General features: G+C 39.9%; 1 protein-coding gene across 1 annotated transcript in view; it reads left to right on the forward strand.

Moving 5' to 3' along the window:
* nxph1 (neurexophilin 1) overlaps positions 1–25439 on the forward strand; it is a 77383-nt gene that overhangs the window by 10383 nt on the left and 41561 nt on the right. The gene's annotated exons all lie outside the window — the stretch shown is intronic.

Genomic DNA, 25439 nt, shown 5'->3' on the forward strand with positions numbered 1-25439 from the left:
AGATTTATTTATTTCTTTAGATGGAACAATAAATTGTCAGTCTTTGTGTAAGGCACAAGAGAAAATGTTTTATTTATTGGTTTATTTTTTTTGTTTTGTAACAATATATTTAACAATATAAATCTGATTACTATGATGCTTAAAGGCTTCTTTTTATTCCTGAGAAAACCCGAGAAAGTTTAATTTTGATTTAAATTTGATTTATTATTTTCTGTCAAAAGTTAACCATAGAAAATGTGCTGTCAAATTATCAATGCTATATTCTATGTTATCTTTTATCTATAGTTTACATTTCATAGGTATGTATGATAAATGTAAATCTTTATTTTTAACATTTGAAAAACAGAAGTGTTATAGAAGAACACACAGAAAATGAAAAACTAAACTTATCTGGTCAGTTCCAAATAAATAATTTACATTTAAAATTTAGTAAATTAAAAACAAATTCACTCTCTCTCTAAGTCTTAAACAAAATGCCGAACATACACTATATCATTTCTTCTGTATAGGTTGAACTACATTAAACCATTGTGTAACAACCACACAAATAGACTGACAACAAATAAACATTCTGTATTCAAAAAAAATTTAAGAAACTTTTAAATGGAAACAAAGGAGAAGAAAAACAAAACTGACATATCAATTCAACTGTGGCCGGCTTCAAGGGAAGCAATAAATAAATAAACATTTTTTTAAAAAGGCACAAGAAGTGTAGCACTGTCTCAATGAAGTGTGCAGAGAGGCTCATATATGGGTGAGTTGTGCAACTTGAACACAAATCCAATATGGCAGTGAAATATGACATAGCTGTCTCTCTACACTATTGTAGCTGGGAGGTGCCATCTGAAGGTAATGTTTACAGCCCATGAGGTAATTATGTTAATCATGCTCTCAAACTTGACATTTTTAACTGTGCTTTTACTGACATCATGGATTCCAGGATGTGCGTCTGGGTGAAATCACTGTGCCCTCTAGGCTGAATTCTATCGATACACTATTTCACCTGTAAGTTACATTAGTTCATACAGTTTGGTAACGAAGAATTTAAACACCCATATCATTGACAAGTTTTTGCAGTGCAAACTCAGTTTAATCATTCAATTAACTGTAATTTAGTGTTTCTGGTAACCAGCATGACTGACGAGTACACTGAACAGATGAGCGTATGCAAGTCAGACTTTGGGAAGTACCCTCTCAATGTGTCTTTGAAACTAAAAAGAGGTCATTCACCAGCTTGTGCAGCTAGTTTTAAAACATAATGCTACTTGTGAATTTCAAAACAAATGTAAATGTGTCGATAATATTCTGTGTCAACAATCGTTTATCTGCTTCTGTACCCAGAGAAAAGCTCTCTCCTGTTCGTCCAAGATTGAGTTTTAAAACATTTACATTTCTTCATGTGCTGCATTTCTTTATGAGTGTACTACGCATGTGGGGTTGCAATTGCATGTTTGTGCCATAATATATATATATGTATATATATATATGTGTGTGTGTGTGTGTGTGTGTGTGTGTGTGTGTGTGTGTGTGTGTGTGTACCATCTCATCTATCTATCTATCATCCATGCAGGATCTCAAGATGCAAGATGTCCACCGTCACCAAGAATACAATTTGTAACACACAACACCAAAATGGATTGAAATCTTGCGGTGCCTACAAGTGTCCTGTGTTCAAAAATGTGCAGGCTCATTTTGCCAGTGACTATTGAAATGATTCAGAGAAGGCTTGGGAGAAAGCACTGTGGTCAGATGAAACCAAAATCAAACTTTATTGTATCAGCTCGACCCACCTGGTTTGGAGAAAGAATGCTGAATATAACCCAAAGAACACCATCCCCACATTAAGCACAGAGGAGGAAACATTATGCTTTGGGTTTGTTTTTCTGCTGAGGGTACATGACAACTTAATCACATTGAAGGGCCAATGAACCAGGCCGTGTACTATAAAAACTTGGATAAGAATCCGTCAATCAGAACACTGAAAATGGGTTTTCAAGTACAACGATGACTCAAAACATACCACTAAGGTAACAAAGGAGTGACAAAAAAAGATGCATGTCAAGGTCATGGAGTTGCCTAGCTAGTGTGCAAAATACTAAGGAAAATCTGTGGAGGGAGCCAAAGCTTTGAGTTGCCAAGTGGCAGCCCAAAATCCTAATCCCTTTATGGAATTTCTGTAATGAGGAGTGCACCGAAATCCCCTCCTGAGATCTGTGCAAGTGGTGGATATCCTGTCTCTCTCCATTAATATGAAACTACACACACACACACACACACACACACACACACACACACACACACACACACACGCACACACACACACACACACGCACACACACACACACACACACCCCAGGGTGGCACTGTTGCACAGTATAAAAAATTATTCAGTGCAATTGAATGATAAAATTAATGTCACTGCACACTTAAAAGTTGTTTATACTGCTTCATTAATCAATACATTACAGGCAAAGACATTTGTGTCCCTTTTGCTATGTGGGGCAAAGGGCTGTTGCGATGGAATAGGCCAATGATTGTCCTTATCAGGTCCCCATTGCAGCAAATGACAGTGCTTCATTACTTACTGCAGCCCTGAAGATTGTGGCCATATTGATTTTTAGATTTGATTGCCTCTGAATGGCTTCCAGTCACAGCAGAGGGGAGAAAAAACAGGTATGAGGAGTGTTTTTCTGTGGCTGACAGCTGTCAGTCAGCACAATGATATTCATCCTTTAAAGGAAGTAGAGCAGGGGACCTTCTGTTCCTTGCTTATCTCTATTCCTTATTTATCGACTCTCAGACTCCTTGTCTTGTTATCTCCTCTTCTGACTCTCCATTCTCCACACTCTCAGAGCCACATGAATAACTTCTTATCAAGGTGACCCCTGACTTCCAATATTCCTTTCCTGCAATCAGATGTATTTCCCCTCACTGTTTGCCATATAGCACAAAAACGCGACAAAATGTTTCACTCACTGAAAACGTTACATCTAGATGACTAGAATGTAACTAGAAACTAGAAACTTTCAAGGAAGTGGATCGAACATTGCTGGACTCGGACATGCTGTCAGCTGCCCAGACATGAGAAGGCCACGGTGAGGAAGATAAGGACGACGTGGAATGGTGGAAGAGAGAGACATAAAATGCAGAATGCAAGATGAAATGTTGATGTCCATCTTGGTCACTATTCAAGACGGCTTCCTCATCGGCTTTTATTGAGTTTCTTCAAAGTCGGCTTGTGTGCTGGACCTAATCACATGCTGTGTCACGTGCCTATCCTGGCCACAGAGGGGTTACATGGGCATGGTTCCTGGAAAAGTCACGGGCTGCTGTGTTAGCACGTGTGTTAGTATGAGTATGTGTGTATGTGTAATTTGTGTATTTTGTGCTTAAAGGAGATTCAAACTTAAAGTATAGTACACTAAAAATAATAAATACATCAAAAATAATGTTACACTCAGCAAAATAGTTTGATTACACTGCAATTACATCTTCCAACAAATTAGTTCATTCTTATAAATTTGCTCATTCATTTCCTTTTCAATTCTCTTAGAATTCATCCATTAAAAATATGTAGGAATGGGTGGTTTGTGGAAGCTACCATGTCACCCCACCACATTGAACACAGTGGCCGAGGCGGACATTGGCATTTTGCCTAACTGTGTTTTGTTGTGAGATACCAGCTACTGTTGTCGTATGTCTTATATGTTACTTTATTGTAAAGCTAAAAAATAGCTCTTTCAAACCACACTGCTCACAATAAAATAAAAATATAATGAATTAAAGGAAGGTTGGACGTCAGATTGGTCATAAGTGATATGATGATCCAGCTCTGGAAGGAGGGGCACTATTCATCATCTCATTTGGAGCATGCCCTGAGGTTGTTAGGTATGCAAACAAGCGCATGGGGGGCATACAAAATACTGAGTGCCATTTTAAATTTCTGCTATAAAATTTCAGCCAAATGGATTAGCCTGCCATGACAGTTTTTCACTTTGATTTTTGGGGTGTCTTTGAATTCAGCCCTTTGCAGCTTAATAATTTTCATTTCCATCAAAAAAGGGGCATTCCAACACATGCCCCGGTCGATACAAATACCCATTATCATATTTTTACATGGAGAGCTACTTTTTTCCAGGGTTACTTAGTTGTTTTAGCAGCAACTTGAGAATATTCATTTGAGTGATGCATTTTCGAAATCCATAATCAAAATATTTCAGTTACCAATAGCAACAAACATAATACAAAGTAGAAAAAAAATGTCTTAAAGTGTTGAACTAAAGATAAGCAAGTCCTCTTTAGCACATGTTCCTTGTATTGCAATGTTTCTCTGTAAGGTTTGGGAAACTTTACAGAGCAAAAAAGGGCAGTTTCTGGCACACAGCATTGTGCCGCTACCTTTATCTCTCATTCTGTGTATGCTACAGCATTTATAAAATCAATTACTGCTGATGGGAGTTCCTCTGAACAGGTAGTGAGGTGTCTCTGCACTAATTCATCCTGTCGCTTTGATGGATTTGCTCACCTCTCTAAGTGGTGTGTCCGAAGCGCCGAGAGAGCACGGCCGATCTGTCAGGCTTCACAAGTCATTACTTAAAACATGAACAGCTCAGGACGCAGAGAGCAGCCCCACCATGATGATCTGCTAAAGACATGTATGTTCTTGTCTGTGAGAGTGGACAGAAAGCAGACTGGTGCAGTAGTTGTGATGCGTTGGGAATATGTATGAACCAGGAGATTTGGGTTGGACCCTTAGGAATACATTCAGTTTTCCCAGTGGTAGTAAGAAACCTTTGTTGAATCTGCATTAAATTAGAATGTCACAGCTGTTAGAACAGCCATGCTTATGAGCCAAGGAAAGCAGGAACGTAAGCCATATAATTGTGTTTAAACATTAGTTTAAAACCAAACATTTTGACCTGATTCAGTATTTGCTCTTAAACTGATCATTTTGCTCTTTGAATTCCTCTGTCTGTGTATCAGTGTTGCAAGTCTGTTAATTTAATCCTTATATAAGGTGTTCTAGAAACATTGGTACATATTAACAAAATACTATCATAAATCTATTAGGGATAGTCCGATCTTCCAATACCAAGTATAGATATAATATCAGTGTTAATAATAATTAATGAGTTATCGGTTTCCTCACTGTGGGGAAGTGTTTATGTGTAAAGAAACCTTAAACTTGACTTAAACAGCTTTCCTTATACTTTTTAATATTTATTAAAGAATTAACAAATAAAAAGAGTCCTGTGATACATAATGAAAAAATAAATGAAGTCACAGTAGCTTCTCCTGTTACACATGCAGGTGTGGAGCTGACAGGGTCAGTACTGGACCAATATCAGATAGATATCCTGGACATACAAACACAGATAGATAGGGTAGATAGATAGTAGGGGTGCAACGATACACAAAATTCACGGTTCGGTTCGATACTTTGGTGTCACAGTTCGATATTTTTTCGATACAAAAAATGTTCATGCTTTTTTAATTTGTCATTTGTTAAAATTATAAATATATATTTTAACTCAAAAGTACAGTTTTTAAATGTAATGTTGCTGAAACAACAAAGTAATAAATAAATAAATCTATCTGATCGAGAAATCACTCATCTTTGGAAAAGAGAGTTTATTACAGAGAAATGTCTCTTTCCAAAATAAAAGCTATACTATACGCTTCTTCTGGGCTATATTCTCAGCAGCATATTAAACATATCAGGTCCCCATAAGGAGAATCCTGTGCTAACGGCTGTCTAAATGACTCGGGTAAAGTTTGTAGCATGCGTGCTTGTTGTTTTTGTCTGCTTCCACTTGTCTTTGCACTAGGATGATGTCGGCGTAAATGTGCAGTCATATTCATTGTGTTCCCGCTAGTGCTGTCAGTAATAGTTCCAAACGCCAGATCTGAATGAGGGTGGGGGAGGTTCAATTTGCCATGTTGCAACGAGCTTAGCTTCTGTCTTGCTAGCTTGCCCTGCGCTTCAACACAGATAGCATCGTCAGAAGGAAAGTTGATAAAATAAATTAAAAATTTTGTATTGTTCGATACATATGCGTACCGAACCGAAAGCACTGTATCGATCAGTTCAATATCGATACGAGTATTGTTGCACCCCTAATAAATAGATAGATGTGCAAAGCAGCCGGTATTTGTATTTGTTGAGGGGGAGAAAGTATTTGTATTTGTATTCGAGTAAAATTCAAAATAGGCCTAAAAATCCATTTTTTTTGCGTTACACTTCTAATTAACATTATAGTGTAAGTATTCTTTAGTAGTGGTGCTGGTGGGTACCAGGATTACGATGCTTTAAGTGCATGTGATTATGCATAACAGATGTTGACAGATGTTTGATATAACTGCCTCTGCTGATCTGACTTTTGCACTCATTACATATCAGTTTGGTTTCATCTGCAGCACTGAGTGTAAAATGCTTCCACACAGAACTTGATCAAGTTGCTTTGGCTGGTGCAGGACCAAGAGGTGGCTCAGCAGCAGAAACACTCTTTTCTGTTTGACCAAATCCATGTGGGAAGTTTCAGCTAAGTTAATGAGTGACGGGAAGCTATGCTAAGGTTAACTAGCCTGTAGCCTATATCTTGCTGTCTGCAAAAGACAGAGTAACTTAAACGTACCATATAACTCCCACAAGTGCATACAATTCGACACAACTACAGAAGCATTGTTTTATCCTTTTAAACCGAACTTTTTTTTTCTTTTTTTTTTGTGTCCCGTTTGGATCTTTAGCCATCAGAATTGTTGTCTTAAGGCCAAGAAAGATGCCAAGCGGATTTATTTTACCAAGTGGATCATCATGGCCTTGCCATATTGGTCCATTTGATTGACCTTTATTATAATTATGAATTTATTTTATTTTCGGTTGCTACAAACGGGACAGACATGACTGGGGGATAGGACAGGGAGAAAAAATGAAAGAGAGGGAGAGAAAGAAAACCAAAGGGGAGAAGAGACGGTGAGAAAGGGGAGAAGAAAGGAAAAAACAAAACAAAAAACAAAACAAAAAAAAAAACCACCTGGATCACCTGTATGGAGAAAAAAAACAGAAGAGAAAGCAAACAACAAAGAGCAACATAATAAAAAACAAAAAAAACCAGCACCATCACAATAAACTAGCTAGCAGTAGATAACAGTAGATGCTAAATAATAAACGATATTGTGCAGCACGCAAGATAGACAGCGCACAATGTGCTTTGAGGCAGCAGCCAAGAAAGGTGTAGTCCGCGTCTGTGAACACCCGTGTGTACACCTGTGTGTACACCTGTGTGGATCAGCATGCTTGTATTCCAAAGGTTTCTCCATGTAACGATCTGCTAGGGAGTGTGGGGAGCCATAGCCCCGTCCACCAGGGTATGAAGCAGGTATGGAGGAGATCCAGGCCCCAGATATCCAGAGGCCCCAGAGTACAAGGACCCGAGGAGGACCACCAAAGGGGGGGGAACCGTGCCACCCTCCTGGGAAGAGCTGAGTAGAGCCCCAAACGAGAGGTCACCCCGCAGCTACGGAGCAGAGGCCAGAGGGGGTTGCAGTGGCGTGCCCGCGGGCTCTGCCGGCAGCCAGCTGTGCCAGAGAGGACCAAGCTTCAGGCCCAGACGCCAGAGGCCTGAGGGCACCCCACCCCCCGGAAGGAGCCCAGCCGGGCCACAGGCGCCCGGCCCCGCCAATCGGCCACCAGGAGTGAGCCGGTACATACATGAGCGCCCAGCCCCATACGACAAGGACCACCAACACACCAACGTCTGAAGGCATCAGCCACCGGCAGGGAGTGTGGTGAGGGGAGATAGGCCTCCGTACTTTGGAGGGCCTGAGATGTACCCAGAGAGGTTGAGTCTAAGACCCAACCTGACATATAGACACAGACGAACAGGCACACGCGGACACAAACGTGCATTCCCACCCCCATATGCACAACCAAATACTTGGCACTCACCCAACGTGTAGACAGACACAAATAGACGCTGCACAGACAGTCGCACTCCCCAAACATACTCTATATCCCAGGTCCAGGTACCCCCGCCCTCAGAGGGGCAAGCCGCACCCAGACCCAGGAGATGTAACCCTTCTCTCTGGGGTGGAGGCAAGCGGACCACCTCCTTATCTGCAGTAGCAGGGAGGCCCCCCATCCCAGACCCCAGTCTGACGGCCAGCACCTCCTCCCAGCCCCCCAGCCCTGACGGCTAACAGAACCGGGGTGAGTGAAGACCTCAAACCTCCCTACGCCCGCTCATATGTAGTGTTGCTGTGTGCTGTTCTAAAGTGCATTTAAAACTCAGGAGAGCATGGTACTTGCTTCCTCTCAGAGAGCAGCACGGCTAAAGTTATAAACTGCCTCTGGAACCCAGTTAAGGTACAAAAAAATCTATTTAACAAAAATAGTGATGCAGTTCAGTCTTTTACCGCTCAGCCGAGTCTTCTCTGTTGCTGTGTGGAGCAGCCTGTGTCATTCACCTTTTACATGTCACTCACTCATCCGGGCACGCACTGCGGTCTAATAAGGAAACTCAGCTTTTTGATATACAGTTTTTCTTGTTCCCGAATACAAATATTTTTTAAAGTATTTGTTCGAAATAAGTATTTGTAAAAAACACGATATTCGTGCCTATCTGAATACCGTATTCGGGTTCAGCTCCACCCCTAATAGATAGATAGATAGATAGATCAATGAAATACATTTTTAATAGATTTACAAACCACTCCAAAGCCTTTATTTTCTTGTTTTGTTTGTTGTGTACAGAAAATAGCTGTGTAACACAATGTCAAAGCATGAAAAAGTATTTTTAATAAATAATACAACCAATAACTAACGTAGAAATATGCACAAAAGTGAGTGAAATCACATCTTTATTATGTTTTACACAGTCTTTTAGCAGCTGGTATGAAGGACCTCCTGCACTGTAAAATGTAATATTGTGTTTAATTAAAAATATTAAATAGGCTGAACTCAATTTTTATCAATTTGTTATTAGAACTTGATTTAAATAAGTTACCAGTACTTTTTATGCAAAAACGCTGATAAACTCAATTTATTTGAGTTTTCTTAACTTAGAAAAACAAAGTAAGCTGGAAGTTTTGCTTCTCAGGGCAGAAGGATGAAAGATGTGTTTTGAAAATGCCACGTGACTACCGTCCTCCTCCCTCTCGGATCAGTCCACATGTTCATGGTGCCAGCATTTTTTATGGAATATGTTGAGCAAACCTGGAGAAGCGTCAGCTCAAGAGATTATTGTCATGGCTGTGGATCTTTACCTGATACACTGACTTGGTGAGTAAATGTTTACTCTTATTCAAACTGATTTTGTGGCTTCTCTCAGTTTAGCACCAGGTTTATAATCTTGCTAGCTAGTTAGTGTTAGCTTAGCGTTGCTGCTGCCGCTGGGCTCATGTTACTTAAAAATTAACACCACAGCCTTAAAAACCTTACATAAAACTATGTCGGTGAAATTTTCTGTTGATTGTTTGAAATAAAAAAGTGAGATAAGAGCCCAGACAAAATTCTTCCGGAGGTGTAGCCGTTAGGGGTAGGGTGGAGTGTGGGGGGTATTTTCAACCATAGCCATAACTAACTAACTAATTATATATATCATGTTTAACCTGAGTAGCAAAAGAGTGCAGGGGGGGTTGAAAACAATATGCCAGGAGTTAGCTGTGCTCCTGGACTCTATCGAACCTTGACCTCCCGGTCAGCTATCGCGCTGGTGGATAACAGAGCTCTCCGAAAACGTGGAAGCACTTTTGCAAATATGTGATATTTTGATAAATTAAGTAGATATTTGAGCATTACACAGCTACATTCTTGCCTGAAAATATCTTAAAAGGTTATTTTGTTACCCAGAAAGGGTAATCTGGGGAAAAGGAGGATCGCATTTGTCGGCCGGTTGTCGGAGCCTGTGCATACTTGTAAGCGCGGCAATGGCGGAGGAGCGCAGCTAAAAAACGTATTACTTTTTCTGGGTCACAAAATAAACTTTTAAGATATTTTCAGACGAGAATGTAGCTATGTAAAGTTCAAATATCTGCTCGATTTATCAAGACATCACATATTTGCAAAAATGCTCTGACGTTTTCGGAGACGTCCATTTTTTTTCATGCTTTGTGGCAGCTTTTGAACATCTGTGGCATCTATTAATGTCAAATCTAGTCTTTATTTAACAACATAAGCAAACTCTATGTTACAATGATTGCACCGCCATTAAGGATCAAATCAGTTTTTAAAAAATTTTCTGTTTTTTCTCCCTCTGCTTGCTTCTTACTGTCTTTGAGGCTCGAGACCAGCACTCCTGCTGTTGTAAGTATTTTGGTTTTCCAATTCCTGGTGACTCCAGTTAATTCTACAAGACATGCTGTGTAAGTAAACAAACAACAACAGTTTGGTCTGCATTTCTTGAAAGATTACATCCCCCAAACTTAGTTTAGAGGGTCTACACTGTATATAGTGAAGTCTGCAAGTTTTCTAACAGCATAATTTGTTTTGTTCCCAAATCATTTTGCACATCATTAGAATGAAAGTCATTGGCCATGTTTGCATAGCCCTTTTTAAAATGATGCTTTCATGACATTATTGTGTGTTGGGTGGTGGTCAGGGCTATCCAGACTGACAATTGGGACATTGAATGTCACCTCTCCGGTGGGGAGGGAGCCTGAGATTGTCCAAATTGGAGTCTGTTTTATACCAAAGGCAGAAAAAAATGTTTTAAGAAAGCAATTAAGTTCATGTTCCAAAAAATATGATTGTTTTCTTGCAGGACACCAGGAGAGATGAGTCCTCCGTCACAGATGGTGTGGTCAGTGAAGATGGTCGCCTGCAGGTTCAAGCTCATTGCATCTCCAACCCACATCCACTGCCACTGTACCTAAGGGAAGTTAAAGACTTTCTTCTGCACCTACATTTGGATCACCTCGATCCATGATAGTCATTGAGGCAGTAATGCCTGGACTGGAAACAAGCCATCCTTAAAACATTACAACATTCCAGCTCCTGTGTTGGAATGAAAAACAAATGTGTTGTTTAAATCGGAGACTGCACTTGTGACAGAACAACAAATATTTTATTTTGATTATATAAGTAATGTAAGTACAAAACAAACTTGTGGTAGGCCTAAACTTATTTTCAGAATAATTAGATCTGAGACTTTGTTTCATTGTAAGATTATAACAGTGATGGCAATATAATTGTTTGTTGTTCAGCAGAACAGTGTCCAGTATGTTGGCTTTTATACTTTGTTGTGTTTGAAAATAAAAGTTGGGCTGATTTTAACATCATTACAAAAAGTGTTGTTAATTATTTTTAATCATATTCAGGTTACCAAAAATAGTTTTTTTCATTTAGTTGAACTTGAAATGTTTGTCAGTAGGTAAACAATTAAAATTGTACAGTCAGAAATATCAAGTTATTCTTAAAACTGCAGACTTGCAATGTGTAAGTTGTCCTAACAGTCATCTTAAGTAAGCTTTACTTAGTTTTTTTGAGGCAACGAGTTTCCTCATTTTTTTTGAGTTCTGGGAACTAACAAGGCTGTACAGTGTACTCAAAATGAGTAAGTTGCCCTAACTTGGTCATCTTACGTAAACTTGATCCAATTTTCTTGAGTTCTGGGAACAAATGAGCTTGTACAGAGTACTCAGAATAAATAAGTTGTCCTAATTTAGTCATTTTTAGCTAAGCTTTACTCAATTTTTTTGAGGCAACGAGTTTCCTCAATTTTTTTGAGTTCTGGGAACTAATTAGATTTTACAGTGTGAGGTGCTCAGACTTGCACTTAGGCTACGTCCACATGTACCCGGGTATTTTTGAAAACGCAGATTTTTCTGTGTTTGCACCTTTCATCCACACGTAAACGGCGTTTTCGGTCACTGAAAACGGAGATTTCTAAAAACGCCTGCCAGGGTGGATATTTTCGAAAACTCCGTTTTTGCATTTACGTGTGGACGAGAAAAACGCAGAAAACGCAGCGTCAAAGGTGTGCGCCTTTTGTGACGTCACACTGTGCGCCACGTTATTGTTTCGGTGAAATGAATTTCTACAAAACTGTTACTGTTAATTGTACTCTCTGCAGTGTTTAAATGCTGACATATACACACACAGTTACTGTCCCTCCACACATACGACTCGGTTCTGCTTCTATACCCCAGCTTTGTTTACTATTTCCCACCGAGGCTTCTAGACTTCTGATTGGCCAACATTTCTACACGGTTAGGAATATATCGCCACCTGTTGCTTTGGCATGTTCCTAGCAGCGTTTTTCTTCATTTCTGCGTTTACGTGTGGACGGGATTATTTTTTAAAACGAAAACGGAAAATCTCAGTTTTCAAAAATACCCGTGTATGTGTGGACGTAGCCTTAGGTGCAGCCAGTCTTTAACTGAAGGTGGTGCAGTTGATAACCTTCAGCTTTGAGAGCATTCTTTTCTCTGCAGCCTGCTGGGCTGTCTCAAGTTCAGACCTGACCACAGAGCTGGCTTTCTTAAAGTGTTTGTCTGCTTTATCCCAGTATGCTGCTGGGACATCTTCTCCACAGCAGATTGCTGTAAAAAATAAAGCACTGGCCACCACCATGTAGAAGACACTGCATATGTTAGAATGTCCCTCTATACCTACAATGCTGTGAAGAAATATTCATCATCCTGATTCTAGTGTCATTGTTAAATTATGATTTCATTTATTATGGAAAAAAAGCTATCCAGAGCAACAGAGTAATGGAATGCAGTGAAGGAGTTCTCCTGGACAGTAAACTGTAGTAAAATTGCTTTCTGAGTGATGACCCAAACACTAAATAAAGCTGGGCTCTACTGAGTGTCTCCTGCAGTTTCACATTACCCAGTAAAACCTAATGTATTAACCTTAACCCAGCTAAAATTTAAAAAACAACAACAACAAAAAACTATCTGGCTTAAAGTTTTAAGTTATTGGCGCACGCAATAAAGTTGTAACTTTCCCCCACTACAGAAAAAAAGGGTTGTGACATTATCTGAATGTGTTTGAGTTAGCAGACTTCTTTTAGGCGCTCTCGCTGGTTTTATAGGTTGAGTCCAATGTCTTTTTTCTTCCTCATCTTTTCTTTCAGGTTTAGGTGGCAATAGAGCTAAAGGAGAGGATAGGATTGGAAATAATATTTTGATGCTTCTGTACTCATGAGAGGAGACCGATTTCCTTACAGTCCAACAATGTCCAATAATGAATGATGTTCTATCATTATTAACACACGAGCAGAAATGTAAAAAATTCTAAACCCTGAGGGAGAATTTCTGTACTTGGCTGATATATATCCGTTATGGTTTCAGTTATCCCTCTCTCGCTCATCTCCGAGGTAGGCTTGGTTAGCTCGGACGTCGCCAGGATTAACAAGGTCCGCATCAGGTGTTGAGGAACCGGGACACACTGATGGAACAAGAAGGCAAAAGTGGGCAAGGAATGAGAAAAGGGCACTGTGGGAAAGCTAATACGCAAGTAACCCCAGTGAAAGGTGTTATGGAAACAAGACTAGAGGCCAATAGCACAAATCATCATCAAGTGTGACATTTACCAAGGAGATGTCCTGTCCCCACTGCTATTCTGCATAGGACTGAAACCCCTCATTGAGATCATTGACAAGAGATGCCACGGACAAATAGAGCGATTGTGGCCCACCTCTTCACCATTAGCACATCGGAATGTCATTCGGACTGGAGAAGTGTAGTCGGATGGTATATAAGAGAGGGAAGGTAGTCAGAATACCTGCAGAGGGTCAGGTAAGTCCTGAAAAGTCAGTAGAATGGAAAGAACAAGATCCAGGCTATCAACACCTATGCTCTGCCGGTGATCAGGTACCCTACTGGAATAATAGGCTTGCCAAAGGAGGAGATAGAAGCCCTTGACATCAAGACAAGGAAGCCAGTGACAATACATGGAGGGTTTCATGAAAAATCCAATACCCTGAGACTATACACTAAGCAAAAGGAAGGAGGCTGAGAACAATATTTGCATTTAAGGACATATCCTGGTCAGAAATAACTAGATTCCTCAAAGTATTACTGGAGACCACTGTAATGCCATCCAGAGTAAGCATTTGGTTAGATACCACATTTTTAAGATTGTCAGGGTCGAGTACAATAACCTCAGTTTTATCTGAAGTTTGAAGCAGAAAATTAGAGGTCATCCAGGTCTTTATGTCTTTAAGACATTCCTGCAGTTTAACTCATTGGTGTGTGTTATCTGGCTTCATGGACAGATAGAGCTGGGTGTCATCTGCATAGCAGTGTAAATGTATGCTATGTCTTCTAATGATGCTGCCTAAGGGAAGCATGTATAATGTAAACAGAATTGGTCCTAGCACTGAACCCTGTGGAACTCCATAATTGACCTCAGTGTATTAAGAGGACTCTCCATTTACATGAACAAATCTGAGTCTATTAGATATATATGATTCAAACCGCTGCAACTGTAATACCTTCAGCATGCTCTAATTGCTGTAATAAAATATTATGGTCAGTACTGAACACTGCACTGAAGCTAGCAGGACAAGCACAGAGATGAACCTACTGTAACCGGGCACAAGAAAATCACTAAAGATGTTTCAGTACAGTGGTTGTCGCTATGGGGTTCCCGTGTGGGCAGTTACCCCGCATCGGGTTCCCCAGCCCCTGAGCACTCCAGCCCTCAGGCACAACCCCTGGAATCTCTTTTCTAGTTTGAAATGTTCAGTATTTTGTGATTTTCGTTTGTTGTTATTTAGTATCTATCATAGCGCTGCTCTCGTTAATCCTAGCATCGTTATAGTTTACAGTAATCATAGTATGGTTCTAGCTAATCATAGTTTATCATAGTGAAACTCTAGTCCTTAGTTCATAGTTATCTTTATTGTTGTTAAATCGAGTTCCGGGATCGAGATTGGCCTAACCCTAAGATAGCTGGGTCAAGTGATGGCTTTTTAAGTAAAGGTTTAACTACAGCCAGCTTGAAGGCCTGTGGTACACAGCCAATTATTAGAGATAGGTTGATCATATTTAAGATTGAAGCAGTAATTAATGACAGGACCTTTTGAGCAGACTTGTAGAAATGTGGTCTAAAGGACATGTTGATGGGTTGAAGGAAGTAATTATTGAAGTTAACTCAGAAATATCAATAGTAGAAAAAGAGCCCATATAAATATCAATGGTACTGAAAGTAGCTGTAGACAATATTACATCTGTGATGATTATGAGTAATTTTTTCTCTAATGGTTAAAATTTTATTAGTGAGGAAATTCAGTTGGCTCAACAGAGCTCCGACCTTTTGTCAGCCTGGCTGCAGTGCTCTACAGTGTTCTAGCTTTACAGATTTTTATTTTTTTAAATAAAGCAGCAAACAATTTTTCCAGGCTAAATGATGATCTTCTAAATTAGTGAGACAGCATTTCTTCTCCAGCTTATGAGTGACCTTCTTTAATCTACATGTTTGAGTGTTATACTGGGGAGTCAAGTACTTCTGATTTGAGGCTTTCTTTTTCAGAGGAGTTACAGTATCCAGAATCATATGCAGTGAAGAAGTAAAATTGTTATCAAGATAACAGACCTCTGTAGTAGTATTGTTCAGGTAGCTGCTCTGCACTATGTTGGCACAGGCAATGAAGACAATAATAGTGGATTAATTATATCTTTAAACACAGTTACAGCACTTTCAGAGAGACATCTACCGCGATTTCCAACTGCTGTGCAATCTACTATTATAAATTTAAATGTTATTTGGAAATGAACAGAAATTCTTTATTTGCTCTTTCTTGTATTCCCCCACTTGTCAGTGCAATATGCAAAAGGTTTTGGCACATAGCTTTTTGGGAATCACCTTGCTGGTGTCAAAATACTTTATTTCCCTGTTAATCCTCTAAAACGTAATGTGTCACTTGCGTCAGACAGGTGTTTTATAGTGTTTTTCATGAACATCTGTAACTTCTACAACTCTTGAACCACTTGCTCATTTGAAAGAATTCCTACAGAATTTCTGAAAGCTGCGACACTGCGCTTTTTAGTGATGTTAGGGTCATTGCAGTAATCCCAGGCACGATGTCACAGCAGCCTGTGAAGACAAAGGTGAGAGAACAGAGTAAATGAGAGTGATAGAAGTCTACAGAAAATAGACATTACATGGGGCACTTGGTTTCTTTTTGCCATGTTTTTTATTGTTTTTGTTTTTGATGTGTTGTTTTCTGTGTAGTTTGCTAGTGCGCCCTGCCTTGAATTACTGTAATGACCCTGATGTAATCGAAAAGCACAGAGTTGCTACTTTATGGCTTTCAGGAACTGTTGGAATTTTGCAATTGCCCCAGTGGTTCAAGAGTTACGGTTGTTTGACCCATTAAAACCGCTCCCAATGGTTTTAACAATGGGTCAAACAACCGCAACTCTTGAACCACTGGCGCAATGAAGTTATCTTTGGCATTTGTTTTTGGGTTTTTTTGAAGATTCATCTAAAAAATTTTTAACTAATTATGTCTTTGTATGAAATGTTGCTAGTAACAGTGCCTAAACATGCATTTTAAGATTGGTTCTTTGCTGTTGTCTGTTAATGTGTAGCTTCAACCCTGGTTCATCTCTTCATTTACATGCCTTTTTGTCCTTGAATAGGTCAGTGTTAGGGATTAACAATAAACAAATAAATAACATCCTTGAAAATGGGTAGTAAAAAGGTGAAATGTGGATTATTAAACATTAGGTCTCTGTCTTTAAGTCCCTGTTAGTACATCAATTAATTGAAAATAATTCTTTATAATTGAAAAACCTGGTTACAGCATAATGAATATGTTAGTTTAAAAGAATGAACACCGGGAGAACATGCAAATTCTATATGGAGTTTACATGTTCTCATCGTGTTTGGGTCATCTCTGGGTACTCCAGGTACTCCCCGGAGGAATTATGTTCTCCTAAGAACATAATTCCTAACTCTCAAACCCACACCCTAAGGCAGATAACTCGAAAGCAGGAGTGGAATGGCATGTCACTAATTTAAAAGATCAATATTTAGCCTGAAAAGCCATTTCCTGCTCTATAAAAAAAGCCCAATGTAAAGCTAGAACATCTTACTATTGAAGGTAACAAGAACAACCCTAGGTTTCTCTTCAGCACTGTAGCCAGGCTGACAAAAAGTCAGAGCTCTGTTGAGTCAAGCATTCCTTTAAAGTTAACTACTAATGACTTCGTGAACTTCTTCACAAATAAAATTTTAACCATTAGAGAAAAAAATTACTCGTAACCAACTCACACATATAACATTATCTACAGCTACTTTCAGTACCATTGACATTCATTTAGAGTCTTTTTCTCCAATTGATCTTTCTGAGTTAACTTCAGTAATTACTTTCTTCATTTCTGCATTTCCACAGAACTGGTTTATTTGAAGAGTTTCAGTCAGGTTTCAGAGCTCATCACAGCACAGAAATAGCTTTAGTGAAGGTTACAAATGATCTTCTTACGGCCTCTGACAGTGAACTCATCTCTGTGCTTGTTCTGCTAGACCTCAGTGCAGCGTTCAGTACTGTTGACAATAAAATTTTATTACAGCAATTAGAACATGCTGTAATTCAAGATTCTTTATTGGTCACGTGCATAGTTATACGAGTACAACACGCAGTGAAATGTGTCCTGATACACTCCTCGACTGTCCAAAAAGAGAGAAAGATTTACAGTGAGTGAATATATACAAAGGACAAAGAGGACATTGTGTGCAGTAAGTGAGTGAATTATATACATTATATAAATAAAATAAAATAATCTGGAAATTTACAGTTCAAAATCTGAGCAGGTAAGCATTAAAGGTACCATGCTGCAGTCGTTAAATTCATATATATCAGACTCCAATTCATTAATGTAAATGGAGAGTCCTCTTCACACACTGAGGTTAATTATGGAGTTCCACAGGGTTCAGTGCTAGGACCAATTCTGTTTACATTATACATGCTTCCCTTAGGCAGCATCATTAGAAGACATAGCATACATTTACACTGCTATGCAGATGACACCCAGCTCTATCTGTCCATGAAGCCAGATAACACACACCAATGAGTTAAACTGCAGGAATGTCTTAAAGACATAAAGACCTGGATGGCCGCTAACTTTCTGCTTCTTAATTCAGATCAAACTGAGCTTATTGTGCTCGGCCCTGAAAATCTTAGAAATATGGTATCTAACCAGATTCTTACTCTGGATGGCATTACCTTGGCCTCCAGTAACACAGTGAGGAACCTTGGAGGAACCTTTTTTGACCAGGATATGTCCTTCAGTGCACATATTAATGCACATATGTAGGACTGCTTCCATCTTCCATCTGTACAATATCTCCAAAACAATTAAAAACATCCTGTCTCAGAGCAACATTAAAAAGCTAGTTCAGTTCGTGCATTTATTACTTCTAGGCTGGACTAGATGTACTTTCGCTATTGTCAGGATGTCCTAAAAACTCCATCAAAAGTCTTCAGTTGATCCACAATGCTGGAGCATATTTCTCCTATATCATATTGCCTATATTCATTGGCTGACTTTTAAATCCAGAGTTCAGAGTCAAAATTAAAATCCTGCTTCAAATCCAGGCCCCATCTTATCGTAATGACCTTATAGTACCATATTACCCAATTAGAGCTCTTTGCTCTCAGACTGTGGGCTTAGTTGTTGTTCCTAGAGTTTTTAAAAGTGGAATTGGAGGCAGAACCTTCAGATTTCAGGCCCCTCTTCTTCAGCTTGCAGTTTTTATCTCTAAATCCTCTGTTCTGTGTTCAACCACTCACCCCCAACCATTCGCGACAGATGGCTGCCCCTCCCTGATCCTGGTTCTGTTGGAGATTTCTTTTTCTTAAAAGGGATTTTTTTCCTTTCCACTGTCGCCATATAATTGTTGGGATTTTCTCCGTTTTCCTTGCATTATTGTAGGGTTTTTACCTTACAATATAAGGTGACTTGAGGCAAATGTTCTTGTGATTTGGCGCTATGTAAATAAAACTGAATTGAATATTTATTTATAAAATTCTTGTGCAGGTATATGTAATATATATATGTCATATGCATATCTTGTAAAAAGCATCAGTTACTTGTTTGAAAGGTTGTATTACAAATAAAGTAAATATCGGAAGCCCTTTTATTGTTTTTGTTGACTAATAAGGGTCAATAATGTCTCTTTCTATCTATTTAACACATCATTTATTTTAAAAGACTTCTGTTAAACCACTGCATTTGTCTCATTGTTGTGCTATTTTGTTTCACTTTCTGTGAGACATCCTGTCACAGGGTTAGCCTGTTTATGCTGTTGCAACTATTACATTCTTCCAGACACATCTACCAATCTGAAATGGATGGGTGACTTTTCTCAGGTATGGTACATGCCTTACCTCAATAGAGTGCTTTGATACAATGACATTCCGTGACCATTCTGCCATTTTAAAGCCACTGAAGTGCTCTAAAATGACATGGAAATATAGAACCAATTAGCTGTCAGGTAATGGATAACAGTTCAGTTTTCTCTGCTTCTTGGCTTTGATGAGGTGGAGAGAGAAAAGCAGATGTGGAAGCATCCCTCACTTAACAGCCTACACCCTCTGGGTTCAAATGCAACACTCGCCTTTGATTTTCCCATTAGCAGCCAGAAAAGAGGAGCCATCACCTAAACCAACCTGGCTTATGCTGTTGAAAAAAATGAGCAGTGGAAACAGCATTGACATAACCCTGCCTCCCTTCCTCCTTGCCGCTCACACAGGGGCTTCAGTTAGGGTGATAAGAGCTAATCGTAGCTAGCTGTTGTTCATTTACAGCTAAAGTCCACAAGAATTCACATAAATGTTGTATGGCAGTGTCTTAGTCACTCATTTTATCCTCTGATGATGCTGCAGCTCTGAGAAGAAGACTAGCACTTATTTGGATACACTTAGTTGAAAATGAACTCCCAGCACAGTAGTGTGTGTTAAGCAGAGGTAGGATGTAACGAACTACAAATAGTTTGTTACTGTACTTAAGTCGAATTTTCAGTTATCTGTACTTTACTTAAATAGCCATTTTTCTGACAACTTTTTACTTTTTCTTCCTATGCGTTTAAACAAGTATATGTACTTTCTAGTTCTTATATTTTCAAAATGCCCTTGTCACTTTTGGTTTAATGGATTTGAGCAGTGTTATTATTTGTCACTACGGGCCTTCAAACATCAGACTGATTTGAGCCTAAACAGTAAAACATGACAGGCAATCCTATTTGTTAATTACCAGGGGATGTTGCATAAAAAGAGATGAAAGAGGCAAAACCATATGCTATAGTCAGGGTTTAAAGTGGGCCATTTTTGGAGAAGGCACTGCTCTCACAGCTAGAGATTGGTGAGGTACAACATAAATGCTATGGCAAGGGGGAGCCAGGACGCCAGGTCAGCCACCCGAGATTGGGTACCAAGCTCCAAGTGCGATTGAAGAAGGATCATTGAGTGCGAGAGGAACTGACCTGAAATATATAATCACGGCATGTGAATGCAGCACTATGATACCTACCGCCACCATTACCGAAACTAACAATCTATACTACTACTCAGTGAGATGCTTGGCTATGAGTTGAACCTCCATGAAGAAGAAGGCTAGAGGGCAAGATCAAAGTAGCACAGAGGGAGGTTAGCCAACTATCGGAGTTGCAGAAAGGTGCGACAAAGAAGGTGCATAACAAATACAGCAAGCTGTCCATACGTGAGGCCGTGGAAACTGCCAAGCAAAGACTCACAGCCTTGGCCAACCGCTTGAGGAGAAATAGAAGACAGAAGAATAAACCAGCTGTTCTCCACAGAACCAGCCAAGGTGGCAAGGGAACAATACAAGAACAGCACAACCAAGGCTGGAGACGGAGCAATACTGGAAGAGCATATGGGAGAAGGACGCAACCCATAACTGCAATGCTCAGTGGCTAGCGGATCTGAGGCACAAAACACCAGCTACTGGTAGACAGAACAGTCAGCCGAGACTGCAAGACCAGGCTGACCAACCTGTGCTCTGCCTGGATTGATTACAACGAGGCCTATGACTCAATGCCCCACAGCTTGATCCTGGAATGCCTAGAATTGTACAAGATCAACAGGACCCTAAGAGCCTTCATCAAGAACTCAATGGGGATGTGGTGTACAACACTAGAGGCCAACTTCAAGCCCATAGCACAAGTCACCATCAAGTGCGGGATCTACCAAGGAGATGCTCTGTCCCCACTGCTGTTCTGCATAGGCCTGAACCCCCTCATTGAGATCATTAACAAGACTGGCTACGGATACCGACTACGGAACGGAGCAGTTGTCAGCCACCTCCTGTACATGGATGGCATCAGGCTTTATGCCAAGAGTGAACGAGACATCGATTCACTGATCCACACTACCAGGATATACAGCAATGACATCGGGATGTCATTCGGACTGGAGAAGTGTAGTCGGATGGTAACAAAGAGAGGGAAGGTAGTCAGAACTGAGGGGATCGAACTACCAGAAGGCAACATTGCAGACATAGAGGACAGTTACAAGTACCTGGGGATCCCGCAGGCAAATGGGAACCATGAAGAGGCCGCTAGGAAAGCTGCAACCACCAAGTATCTGCAGAGGGTCAGGCAAGTCCTGAGGAGTCAGCTGAATGGTAAGAACAAGATCCGGGCTATCAACACCTACGCCCTGCCCGTGATCAGGTACCCTGCTGGGATAATAAGCTGGCCAAAGGAGGAGATAGAAGCCACTGACATAAAGACAAGAAAGCTCCTTACCATGCATGGAGGGTTTCACCCCAAGTCCAGCACCCTGAGGCTGTACGCTAAGCGGAAGGAAGGAGGCCGGAGACTGGTGAGTGTCAGCACCATGGTCCAGGATGAGACAACGAACATCCACGAATACATTGGGAAGATGGCCCCAACTGACCGAGTGCTCAGTGAATACCTCAGGCAGCAGAAACCCAAGAAAGAGGAGGAAGATGAGGAACCATCATGGAAGGACAGGCCCCTGCACGGTATGTACCACCGGCAGATAGAGGAGGTGGCTGATATCCAGAAATCCTACCAGTGGCTGGACAAAGCTGGACTGAAAGACAGCACAGAGGCATTAATCTTGGCAGCACAAGAACGAGCTCTGAGCACAAGATCCATAGAGGCTGTGGTCTATCACACCAGGCAAGACCCCAGGTGCAGGCTGTGTAGAGATGCCCCTGAGACAATCCAGCACATAACAGCAGGGTGCAAGATGCTAGCAGGCAGGGCATACATGGAACGCTCCAGCAGATCCCAGGAACAACATCGGAGATCTCTGTCCAGAAGAGCGCAGTCCTGGGAACAGCTAAGATACTGCACAGGACCCTCAAGCTCCCAGGCCTCTGGTAGAGGACCCGAGCTTGAAGGACAAACTGTTCATATATATAAATATATGAGTAATTCGTGAGATTAGGGACAAAACGGGTTTTAATTTTTTGAAAAAATATTTTGTGATTTTTCAAAAACATATTTACATATAATCGTTACACAAAGTTTTGGCTGTCTAACCATGTTTTGGCACAATCTCTCAGGTGTATCATTTTTTAATAATTTATGTTTTTGCTGGAGAAGTGCAAGGTTTTTGTCAACACCATCAGACACAAAGAAATGTAAAAATATATATTTTAAATGTAGTTGTTTCAGCTATTTTGACTATTAGCAGCTTGTCTGTTCTACTGTTTATGCACATATGTTTTCAAACTAATTGTTACAGTCATACATATTTTCAGAAGCTTGTATTTAATCTCCTTAAGAAACAGTCATATTTAACAGCGTGCAAATGACACATTTATTCAGAAAATTAAGTATTTTTATTGGAAGATCATGAGGGAGCAAAATATATGGCTCTTCAAAAGAGAAAAATAAACAAAAAATCCATATTATGGAGTTGACAAGGTGTTGACAGTGGTGACAAACTAGTAGAAAACAAGATATTTCTTTCAAAATTACCATTAAACTTTAACAACTTATGTAATATCACAAGACACTTTATAACAATTCTATATTTGCACATGTCAAGTTGTACAAGTTGTGTTGCCTACTACTCCTTGATTCCTCAAAGTTAGTGTTTAAAGTACTCTGTGGTTGTGTGTTTAAACCCTGCTGGACTTTCTCTCCTTTTTTCCTTCGTTCTCTCGAGTCTCTCTGTGCTTGTTTCCAAAACCTTCTCTTCTGCCTTTTTTCCCTTCCTTTCAAATCACTGATGTTTTTTATTTTTCCCCCTTTCACTCTGTTTCTCCATCTTTCCCTTTCCTTTATGAGAAACTCTTTCTTCAGCTCAGGATGGCTGTTAATTTTTTCTCTCCTTCTTTTTTGATCATCCCTGTTCCCTCTCTTTAGTTCCTTTACTGACAGGTTCCCCTTTGCCATTCTAGCCTGAAATGTACCATTTTGTAATTACTATAATTTTTCTGAAGCATATGGATTTATACAGCTTAAGGATGAATATTCACAACACAATTATATATTAAGCAATAGAGATGCTTTCCCGTCTTTAAGTCTGACGTCATTAGCCGTTTCCAGGTCCAAACGTCAAACGTCATCCCAAAGTCAAAGGAACTCTGTGGCATCACTGAGAGTTACAAACCATCTAAGTTCTTTCATCTTTAATAAAATGATCAGTGTGACTGCTTTACCAGGTGTAACATCCAGGCATCCACGAAAAAAGAATATTTTCAACGGAATTAGAAGTTAGCTCGCTAGTTTCCACCCAATCATAATATAGCATGTTCTGACTGAGGGATGTCTGAAAAAATTCAAACGTACAGCTCTGATATCACTTCCAACATAAATGAAGACAGAAAACTAAACAGCAGTGACGTTTGTAGGGTTGCTGAAGTTGGGCTAGCTGGTATATAATGATGTGCTACGTGACCGCTAGCGACACAGCTATGTTAGCATAACATAAACACAGTGAAGCTGGAGGATGAACGCTAACTTTTTTCTACTTGATAAAAGTTAACACGAGGGTTTCTGATTGTTAGGCCAACAGTGATCACTGACTGTTTTTAGGGGCTTGTTAAGATTAAATAGAGCAAGATACAAAGCATTAAAACATGTTAAAAACACAACAGCTTTAATAAACACGGAGTAGTTTGGGCCCGAAAGCAGGATTTACGTCATCACTTAAAAGACCAGATCTCAGGGCAGAGATAGCTCAGTAGATAGAGTGTTCACCCCATGATCAGAAGGTTGGGGGTTCAAATCCACCGAACAGCAGCTATCCTGATGTACCCTTGAGCAAGGTAGTGTCTCTATACCTCCCCAGGTGCTGGATTGGTAGCTGCCCACTGCATCACTGAGCGAATGGGTCAAATGCAGAGGACTAAGCAACAGGGAGTTGTAAAGGGGTCCTCAGAGTGTAAGCTACCCACAATAATTCCTGAATTTTTTGTACTTTTTAAAAAATCTGATGGTGTTGACAAAAACTCTGGACACAATTTTAATCACTTAAAAAATATGTACAAATAAATTTTCAATTGCATATTTTGGTATTTTATATAATATATTTTTCTGTATTTTAATATTATAACACCTACTTCTGGACAATGGACTTTAAAGGTACTGGTAATGTATTGTACCATTTAAAATAAATCTATATCTATAAAAAATGCAAAATCATACTTTTGTTGTATAAACATTGCCTTGGTTTGTCTTTTAGTCAGTTGGGTTAGTACTTGTATGCATATTTTTAACCCCCAAATTGGGTTTTATCTGGCGGACATGTTTTGTCCCTTATCTCAAGAATCACTGATATACATATATACTGAAATAAAATAAACTATGAATAAGTGCAATAGTATTGTATTTGAATAAAAATACAATAAGAAATAGAAAAGAATACATAGATACAATAGTACACAGAATAAATACAACAGTACACAGAGAGACAATACACTGTAATACTGAATAGTGCTAGTATTGGAAGTGAGAGGAGAGGGTTATGTACAGTGTAGTCCAAAGAAGTGTGTGGAGAAGAGAGTCCAGTGTGGAGGAGGGCCGAATGGTGTTCAGGAGCCGGACTGCTTGAGGGAAAAAACTATTGCACAGTCTCGCCGACTTGCTCCTGATGCTGCAGAGTCGCCTTCCAGATGGAAGAGCAGTAAACAGTTGGTGGGAGGGGTGATGCAGGTCAGCCATGATGCTTGTGACTTTACGAATGCAGCGTAAGGTCTAAATATCCTGCAGACTTGGTAGCGAGCTGCCAATAATGCTCTCAGCGGTCCACACAATCCTCTGGAGGGCTCTGCGGTCGGATGCGTGGCAGTTTCCATACCAAACTGTGATACAGCTGGTTAGGACCCAAGGAATTTAGTTATCTTCACTCTCTCTACTGTGACACCAGCAATACTGAATGGGAGATAGACAGCCTTGGTCTTCCTAAAGTCAACAATCAGTTCTTTTATTCTGTCAACATTTAGAGATAGATTATTGTCCTTGCACCAAAGTGCCAGACCTTGCA

The sequence above is a fragment of the Perissodus microlepis genome, chromosome 22 (assembly GCF_051167445.1).
Source record: "Perissodus microlepis isolate ML-2025 ecotype Zambia chromosome 22, ASM5116744v1, whole genome shotgun sequence".
NCBI lineage: Eukaryota > Metazoa > Chordata > Actinopteri > Cichliformes > Cichlidae > Perissodus > Perissodus microlepis.